The following is a 10,656-nucleotide window of genomic DNA, read 5'->3' as shown; positions in this document are numbered from 1 at the left end:
CTTTTAATTTTTGCAGTAAAACTTCCTTAGATGTCCTGGAAAGGGCCTACCAGTCTTAAAATTTCAGTTGGTGTTGGATAAGATTGTTTCATCAGCCAATTACGTGTCAAACCTTAGCAGAGAAAGAATATTATCTATCACTGCCACTCACAAAAGATGCCTGTCTCTGACTGACTGATTCACAGTGGTGCTTGAAAAATAAACTGTAATGCTAGACTTTTCAAATGTGAATGAAAATGCATTAAATAGGAAGCAAAATGGGATCAGAATACAGTGCAGAATCATTGTTTCCAAGTGTCACTTGTAAGTGTAGGTATAACTAACCTAGCCCTTCCTTCCTTCCTTCCTTCCTTCCTTCCTTCCTTCCTTCCTTCCTTCCTTCCTTCCTTCCTTCCTTCCTTCCTTCCTTCGCGTTTCATGGCAGCAGGAAACATGCTGTGGAACATTGCAGCCATACTGGAGCAGCACCAGAGAGCTCCTTGACTTAATTTCTGGTGCTGTAAACACTTGCTAGATAGCTTACACTCAACACTCATTAGTAAATGTCATATCCATGAATTCTGCCATCAGATATGAACTTTGTTAGTGAGGTATCCACTTTGCATGTACAAAAAGATGCTGTGGGACCACCTTGATACATCTCTCAGGAAATGAAGCACTGGAATACCTGGCTTACTTCTCTCTGTAAGTCAATGCAATTAATGTATTTATTTTTTTATTTCAGTGCAGATCAGTATACGTATACATAGCAACAAAACCAACGCCAATAGAATCATGCGGCAGGAAATATAATGTTAACTTGATCCTGGCCATACTTTTATGCTTAATAAGAGAAAATCAGGAAATAAGGAGAGTGTTGGATTTAATTTTGAATTTCCTGGGCCCTTGCTGTTTGTTGTCTTGAAGATAACACCATCTAAACATACAGGGTCTTAAAAATTTAATTTCCTTTTTCTATTTCCTAGTTCCTATTGCTCAGGCTTTCAGGCTGCTAGTGTGGCTCCTCTTGAAGCAGAGACTTCTTGTCATTCTGTCATTCTGCGTGTGCCTTCTGATTCACACTGCATTTACATTTCTCCTGCTCCTTTCCACCTTCTTCCCGAGTGAAAGCTATCTGTTCCCCCACACAGTCAGACTGCAGTGCTGGAGAGAAGGCATAGAAAGCAGAATTTGTTGGTACTGCCAGACCTTTCACATTTTCCATTTCACTTTTTTCTCTCTCCATGTCACTGAAGATGACTGTTGCCCAACAGAGCATGTCAGTAGAGCTTACAGAGAGTACATTTGATCTCACTGTCCAGTATGCTCTGTGAGAACGAGAAATACTCTTTCTGGAGGACAGAGATAGGCTCCATCCTGTCATCAAAGCAGAACACAAATCACCAATATCAGAGGTATTTCCCTGTGATGTGACCAAGTTCACCAGTGTCATTTCCAGCTGCTGACACCCCAGCAAAGGGAGGAAAATCACCAAAATTTCCTGCACTGCTGTTGTCCTTGCTATGTAGGCTGGTGGTTGCACATCGGCCACGGAGTTCCCTCTCCATCTCACAACAATGTCTCCCCACTTCTCCAAGCACAAATACAGGTTGGCTGGAGAATGGCTTGAGAGCAGCTCTGAGGAGAAGGATTTCAGGGTGTCAGTTGATGAAAGATTCAACATGAGCTGGCAACATGCGCTTGCAGCCCAGAAGGCCAACTGTATCTTGGGCTACATCAAGAGGAGTGTGACCAGCAGGTCAGGGGAGGTGATTCTGCTCCTTTACTCTGTCTTGTGAGACCCCACCTGGAGTACTGCATCCAGTTCTGGGGACCCCCAACACAAGAAGGAGATTTTGCTGTTGGAGCGGGTACAGAGCACCTCCCCTATGAGAACAGTCTGAGAGAGCTGGGGCTCTTCAGCTTGGAGAAGAGAAGGCTGATAGGACATCTTCTATCCTTTTAGTGTGGCCTGGCACTGGAACTCTGCATAGAAAAAATAAAGGCACATTTTATAACAGAGGGTCTTTTGTTATTTCCAGCCAGGCATACTACTTCCCATTAAAACCTAAAGAAATTTACAGTAACTAGTTGGGTATATGCTGAAATTATTTTTCCAATAATGTGTAGATGCTCTTGTTTATTATTTATGTGCGCATTATTCCAGTAGCAATTAACATCTTAATGAAATCTTTATATAGAATATATTCTTTAATGAAAACACAATTGTGAATATGATTTGCTGCTCCTAGCAAATCCAATATAATTAGATGCAGTTTAATAACATACCAAACTATTAACATATGAAGCATGTACTCTGAAAACATTCCTGCAATCACACAGGATCGCCAGAAGAAGCTGAACTCTCATTTTCCAAGCTCCTGCAGCACAGATGAGGGTGAGATGCTGTTGCAGTTACATCATGGCGACCCTGCTGGTGAGATATTCAGCCATTTATTTGCAGAAAGCCTGCACACTGTGAACCTTTATTTGCCTTTCCTCACCAGAGGATTTTTCCCCTTGAGCAAGGGATGAAACCTCTTTCAAGTTTAGATTTCAGGAAACCCAAACCTCAATGAGAAATTAAGGTCTTGTTTGGTTTGGGGATTTGGTCATATTATATCCACTGGTGACAGCCGCTGATGGGGCTTTGTCTGCATTGTCCCCAAGCACGTAGCAGCAAAGCTGCTGTTTGTGCTGATGGAGAGCAGCAGTAAATTGCACAAATGTAAATCACAGCTTGCTGACCTGCAGGAAGGGTTTCTCTGGCATGAGTATGTTGGTCCTGCAAGCGGAGCATTTCTCCAAGGCAGCCTAAGACTAGTGGCTAGCAGGTGTGTGGATGCCACAAAACATGGTTGGCTTAATGCATGCTCATGCCAGGTGGCTCATAGAATCATAGAATCACAGAATCACAAGGTTGGAAAGGACCTACAAGATCATCCAGTCCAACCATCCTCCCATTACCGTTGCTTCCAAATGTCCCATCAGCCTCCTTCCCAGAGTGCCCAGCAGTCCCTGCCCAAGAACTGGTCTTAAAGCAGAGTTTTTTGACTTCTGTCCAGGTTTCTGCTGATTTTTTTTTTTAATGAAGGGATTGCACTGTTCTGCTCAAACACTGGGCAAACCAAAGAAGAATTTAGATGGGAACATCTCTGGACGACTTAGGAACCTGGAGGCCATTAGAAACACCTTAGCAGGCTTTGGCAGAGGTTAAACCCTAATGCGAGGAATCCTTTTTCTGAGATCCATTTTACCATAGCCCCACAATTACTGATGCATCAGTACTCACATTTTCTGGCGTGGCCTTGTAGAGCTGTTTTAACACACCTAATTAAGCCCAGAAATGTGTGTTTGGTGTTCTAGTGACAACAGAACCGCCTAATAATCTTTAGCACTTATGTACATATGAAATGGTGCGTACAACATCAAAGCTGTGCACACACATTAAATAATTCATCCTGATAATAAGCCCTGGAGGCAGAGACAGGGGACTTGAGCTAAATAACATCCCCACTCCTGCAGCACACTGCCTCTGGAACCAGGGCTAAGTGCTGTGAGCGCCAGGTGCCAAGTGCTATGCTCTGTCTCTCCACCCTCTCTGCTCTGCAGTGGATGTGTGTAGCAGCTCATGTGTTATTTGGAACATTTCCTACTCCCAGGCATGCTCCTGTGGGAAGTGGCTACGAGTCCACATCACAACGCATCCCATAAAAATAGACTTGCCAGCCCAGGTTGTAGGGGCTGGGGCTGCCGAGGAGTGGCAACGTGATGAAGATCAGTGTTGCTGTTTGAACTACTCATGGTGTGGACGCCCACACAGCCCCTTCAGCAGCAAGCAGGGAGCAGGTTGCTGGTGGTGGAGAAAAACCCAAAACAAGGTGAGTACATCAGCCATGTCAGTGACTTCCTGCTCATGACCGAAGAGCAAAACCCTCTCATGGTCATCCTCCTACTGACTGTCATGGTCAAATTCAATCGACTGTAGCCAAGAATGGTGTAAAAATGACTCAAAAAAAATCTCCTTCAAAACATGAGTGTTCTGAGACAAGTGGGGCTTCACTTCCCCCTGCCTCAGCCTTCAACCCAAGTGAGCCAGCAGCATGCTGCTGGGAAGCAGAATTTTCTGCAGACCTCTTGTGATGTTATGCTCAGGATGCATCCTCTTACATGATGTGATCTGCATGGTTCAGCACTGTGTCACACGCGTTGGCTTTTGTTTGCCTCTTCCCCTGAGCAGTGAGGTGTGCGACACCTCTGACAAAGCCCATCTGTGGAAGACAGCTTTCTAAAGCTGGGAGAAATGGCATCTAATGCTCTGGGAAAGAGCCAGCTCAGATGCAATAATCAGTTGATGTTTCACTGGCCGAGGATGGTAACTCTTGCTGTTCTGCTGGCAGTTTTCAGGGATGTGGTTCTTCACATCCTGCCTTGCTGACAGACAGTTATTTTTCCAAGAAGCCTTTGGACTTCAGACATTATAAATGCTTTGTTCTTTTAATCTTGGTTCCTATTTGCTGAAGATGTCGTTCTGCTCAATACAGGTTTACTTGTGAAGTTTCTATTGCCCCTTTGGGATGCTGGCACTGAATCTATGCATTCTTTAAAGGCACACTTTATCTTCAAAGAAAACACCCAAAAATTCCTGTGCATACTCCACAGCATCACACTGTATACAAGAGGCTCTGGGGGGACTTAGTTAACAGGGAACATTTTCTATCTTGATGTGTTTGGACATTCCTTTATAGAGCCTGTGGAAATGTATTCCGTTTTCAAATAGATACACCCTCCTCCTGTAACATGAGTCAAGAGGAGAAAGCCCACACAGTTGTTTTGGTTACTTAGGAACTTCCATGCCTGATTAATCAGTTTCTCTCCCCTGCTTCGAGGAACCTAATTGAACCTGTCATTTTTTATTTTTTTTCCCCCTGAAATGTAGTCATAGACTCAAAAAATCCTGGTATTTCTAATATTTATTTTCCACATTGCACTTGCCAAACGTACCTCCCTTGGGAACGTTATAGGTTGGCTTCGAGATTAGCTAAGGTCATCCTGTACATTTTCTGGACCCTGGGGAATGGGGCCTCTTCTGCTCTTTTGGTGTAGTTTGGCAGGACCCGAGCCAGTTTCTGTAAGATGAGGTCTTCCATATCAGCACGTGCCTCTTCCTCTTGCTCCCACCATATCTTTTCCCTCCAGCATCTTCCAATTACAGTATTCCTTCCATTACCGTTAAATTTAATATAATCCATCAAGTTGTCCCAGAGGGGATATCTTTCACTCTGGATTTATCTGCTAATAGACACATGGTAGCAGATGATCTCTCTCTCTCTCTCTTTTCTGGGAGATTATTAATTACTAACGCAATTTTATCGCAGAAACCTGACAGTCTTCAAACATAGCCTCATATCTTCCCGTTTCATTTGAATTTCTCCAGTGTGAATTACTGCCTCGCAGTCCTGGTTTCTATAGGTGCTCATTACATTCTGACATAATTCATAAAAAATAGAAATAGGTGATGTTATGGGTGTGCTTCTTCTTCCTTAGCTCCCCATCCATCGTTCGATTCTATTCTTTTTGGCACAGTTGTACACTCATTTTTCACAGGTTTATAAATGTTGCAGTGGGGGCCCAGGATCAAATTCTGAGCTATAGGCACAGGGCTCCCATCTAGATGAATAGCTTCATAGGTTTAAGGCCAGAAAGGACCATTAGATCATCTGCTCTGACTTCCCATATATCACAGTCCATTACATTTCACGCAATTACGCATGTATCGAACCTAATAGCTTCTTTGGCTAAAGTACATCTTCTAGAAAGGCATCCAGCCATGATTTGAAGCTCTCCAGAGATAAGAATCCAAAGTCTCCCCCGAGGATTTGTTCCAGTGGTTAATTACTGACACTCTTAAAAATGTATGCCTTATTTCCCATTTGAATTTGTCTGGCTTCAGCTTCCAGCCACTGGCTCTTGTTATGCATTTTTCTGCTGGTAAAAGAGCCTTCTAGTAGCTGGTATTTCCTCCCAAGGAAATATTTCACACGTTACAAGAGAGTCATCTTTCAGTATGCTTTTTGATAAACAAAAACAAAACAAACAAACAAAACATGTTAGGAGCTACCTATTTCACAGGAAAAAGAGAAAAATCCAAGTCTTTTTGGCACCTTCTTCGACTTTCCCTCACAAGAAATGATATGATATTCATGCATCTGAAGTCACCTCCCTGTGATGTGCAAGAGTAAGCCCAGCTGCCATTTCCACCATTTGTTTGGGTATAGCCCAGACATCACCGTAGTCACTCATAAACACCATTGGGTCCAGCCCTGGGAGGTGATGAGCCTTCTCAGCCAGCTCAGCACATCCTGAAAGCCAAGTTGGAAGCAGATCTCCTGTGTCAAGATGTGCAGTGAGGTATGAAGCATGGGAATGGTACCCTGGGAGTCCACCACGGAGGATCTGTTTTGCTGTATTTTGCTTTGCTCCCTCAAGTGTCAGAAACTTCTCTTCAAATCCTGAGTGGCCATTCCTGTATTGTACTTAAATGAGGAGAAAGCAGCTATTCAACAAGTGCACCATTGTTCCCAGCCTGTCCAGTGCTAATGTTTATTTTAATCAGCCTTAAGATTATGAACAATTCAATTCAAAAAACAAACAAATGAACAAACAAAAATCACCAACAAATGGCTTTACAGAAGTTTTATGACTGAACTGGGATGCACTGTTGTTTTTGCTGCTTATGGACCCCAAGGGAAACAAGGACTGGAAGCACTTTGCATTAGGCTTTGCCTGCCTCAGCTCCATCTGTGTTCAGTCAAATACCGACCATCTACCAGTACCCACTGGCGTGTTGCTGCTGAGCCCAGAGCTACTATTGGCAGAGGTTAGATGAGGTTGGAACCTCAGGTGATGGTAGGTAATGGAGACAGCCCCTGCCCATTGATTTGGCCCAAGACCAGGCTGTCACCCCAGAGCTGCCATACAGATGAACATAAACCTTTACACTCTGGGAGGCAGATGCTAGTGGCGGTTGCTAATTATTTTAGGTGTTTTTAGATATTAGATGCTTTCAATACATGTTGAATTAATGAGGCTTTGAATGCCTGAAGCTGGTACATGGTGGCATTTGGACCTGTTTGTGGCTCATGGCAGTACAAGGCAAGGAAGGAACTAATCAGAGTCGCCTGTGAGGGATGCATCAACCCAAGCCCTGTGCCTGCTCTTCCTGCCTGATGTTTCACGGTATCGTTTTCTGGCATGCATGCAGAGATGGTGACCAGTGCCAGGCAGCTTCCTGCCACTCATACCAGCCATCTTTGTGAAGATGCTTCCACTCTGCTCTTTGAGCTTCATTAGCAGGCTTGGTACACACATCCCAAGCCAGGAAATCAAAGGCAGTGAGTGAGTACATTCAGCCATGCAAAGCAAATCTGGATACCATGGAGGTTACTGGAAGTGATTATGTTTGCAGGGGAGGAGGAGAGGCTGAACACCCTGCTGGACCTGCCCGGGCTGGCAAGCTTGCAAATGCAAGGCTTGGGTTCTATCTTGGTGTCCCACAAGAGGGGTCAAGATGGGATCATCCACACATCTCTCTCAAATCCTCCTTGGATCATTGTGCTCATGGACATACTGGAAAGAAAATACTTTTGCTAATGGATAGTATTTGGACCTCGGTCTTCTGCAAACTTCATGGCCATTCTGCAAGATCCTTCCCATGAGCATCTGGAGAAGGGAAAGATGAAGCAGGGAAGAACTGAGGCAGGAAAGAAGCTTTCCTTGCTGTTGAAATATTTTATTTTCCAGGGAGGGGGGATAGCTATTTATTTACCTTTGATGAAGCCAGTGCAAACCATTTGTTTGATGGATTAGGCGGTTAGTTTTAATTTGTCAGGTTGCCTAGGGTACAGGACAGGCAGGTTAGCTGTAGCAATTGTCTCTATACAGATGGAAAGAATGATGTCCTGAAAATACAGCATTACAGGGGTTGCTCTCTCCTCTGCAGACCATTCCACAATACTTACCCTTTAAATCCCAGTCAAGTCTCTTGAGGAGGTCTGAGTTAGCAGTTAAAAGTAAAGGCTTGCATGGCCTTTTAGCTGTAGACTAAATACCACTCTAATATTGCAGCCTTTGACATACACAGTGCTGTTTTTTCCCTCTTAGGAATGGTTTGATAAAGGCGGTTGTTTTGTTGTTGTTTTTTTTTTTTCTGCTGTTGCTATTACCCCAAGCCTTCATTATCATGAGTTGCTAGGTACAACAGCAATATATGTAAAAGCAGGCCATTAACTCAGTGAATTGCAAAGTACGATTTTATGAGTTTAGTCCTCCTTGGCCACTGATCTTTCCTGGCTCTCTGAGTCCCCAGTTTAGGTTAGAGTGGCTCAAGAGCACAACAGGATTCACAGGTATTCATTCATATTTTCCCCAGTAGGGATTCAAATAAAGTTTGAGGAGTAAGAAGACACGAAGCGCTCATGGTAACAAAGAGGCTGTAGAGGTTGTAGCTACTGTGGATGCACCTTAGGTAGAATTTGAGCCTACTATTGCCCATCAACTTGCCAGCAGTTCCTGCTGTCAAGTGTCTCTGTGCTTCTCTGCAGCAATGGCAGAATGGCTGCTTTGACTCCTAGTATCTTACCACCGTGGTTCCCAGTAGCAGCAATGCAGAAATAGAAACAGCACTATTGAGAGGAATGCCATGTTGCAGGCAGTGCTGTGGTTTTGCCCCAGTGGCAATGAGCACTCAATTTGTGAGATGTAATGCTAAGGGACATGGTTTAGTGAGGGACTCAGTAGGTCAGGTTAATAGTTGGACTTGCTGATCTTGAAGGTCTTTTCCAACTTAGATGATTCTGCAATTTTATAGGATTCTATGGGGGCTGTTGTGGCACCAGTCTTACCCTGCCTGCCCTGGGACCTTGTGTACCAGTGAGGACAGGTGTTCTCCGTGGCATGCTCAGCATGAGGTTGGCCACCTGGCTGGGAGATGAAGGCATGATTCACACGTTCTGCCCAGCCACTTGAGCACAGGAGCTTCTGAAGACTCAAAAGAAGTGTAGGTATCTTTCAGAACAAGGAAAAGATAAAAGGAATTTTTCAAACAGTCAGTTCTATTGGAAAAAAAAAAAAAAAAAAAAAAGTGTATTGACATCTCTCGCTTGCACTGAGAACAGGAAGAGTTTTCTTAGCTCTGCTGAAGACTTTGCCTTTGAAGGTCACGGATGAAGCCCCCAAAATATCTCTGCAGTTCTGGTATTTAAATGGGCTCTGAAACTCAAGTTTCCCTTGGAGTTGCTTGTGTGGAAGAGAAGAACACTTTTAGATTGCTCTGATAATGAACACCAAGACCCTGAAGTCCCATTATATGTTTGGCACAGCAGGAACCTGGTTTGATAGAGCTGTTGAGTTGTTCATATGACAATTCCAGTGCCACTCCCCAGCTCTGAAACCCAGGCTATGGTCACACGTAGAAAAAAAATATTAGTTTTTATCTGCATCAGTACATCTGCATCTGGCTCACCAGGCAGCCACTCAGGGCCTTTTGTTGGCTTTACAGGGGAGGCAGCATGGAGAGAAGGACCAAACTGAGGCAAGGCAAGGAACCGTGGGAAGTTATGTATCAGGCCATCTTCTCATCCCTCACTGTTCACTTTCCAACCAGAAACACTTTCCGTTCATTGCCACCTCCACACGCTGCTCTCTTGAAGGCTCTCTTGCCTGCTTCTTTTTGAGACCTGAGTCTACATTTCATAGTCAGAAGAAGGATTTAAGCCTCAGCAGGGGCCAGCTGACACAGCAGCTAAGATTAGATCACAAACTACTATTTTAAATCGCTGTGTAAGCAGCAAGAAAAGGCAAAGAGCAAAGATGTAAGAATAGTGTGGCACTGAGTTTGAAGGCTCCCTCTGTTCCCTCTTACGATACCCAGTAGCTAAGTAAAGCGGTGCCTGGTGGCATTTTGAATTGAATTAAAAGGAATTAAATGATGGACACCGTCATTTCCAGTCAGGGGTGAGTGTACTGAGTGAGAGAACACAAAAGGTCTCCATTTGTCTACCTGATCACTACAAGATAAGACCTGTCTGTCCTGACCTGCACAGCCATTGGTGAGCCAGCTCAGTTCTCTAACGAAGCTCAGCCTGGCCCTCAGCCTCTAGGAACCAAGGCTAAAGGACTTACCTGCAGATAGCAGGTGCAGAGAAAACTGGGTTAAATGCCAAATTTCTAGGTGGAGAGCATGGTCCTTTCTAAATCTTACAACATTTTGCTGTGAAGATACTCATCCTCTAATCTACCTAGAGGGATGCAGACCTGCAGCCATCTGTACACAGCCATGCTTTGGTCAGATCCAAGATGCTGAGTGAAGGTCACCAGTGCTGAAAGTGGAAGCTTTCCTTAACAAAATGGAGTGAGAAAAGGCAAGATATGTGCAGCCCATGCCTACCACTGATGCATTAAGGTCCCCATTCCTCACCTCTTACACAAGGCTCACTGTCCTTTCTGCTTTCCCATCAACACGCTCAGCCCCAGTCCCACAGGCCCTCTGCAGAGGGAAAGGCCATCCCAATGCCAGAACTGCTCAGCTAGGCAAGGTTTTGCCAGTGTTGTAATGGGAGTAAATAAAAGCCCTCAAATAAATAGGAGATGATAGGGAGGCAGAAAACTGTAATTCTC

This window comes from Coturnix japonica, chromosome 3 (genome assembly GCF_001577835.2).
Source record: "Coturnix japonica isolate 7356 chromosome 3, Coturnix japonica 2.1, whole genome shotgun sequence".
In the NCBI taxonomy this organism is placed as follows: Eukaryota; Metazoa; Chordata; class Aves; order Galliformes; family Phasianidae; genus Coturnix; species Coturnix japonica.
This window is presented reverse-complemented; position numbering follows the sequence as displayed.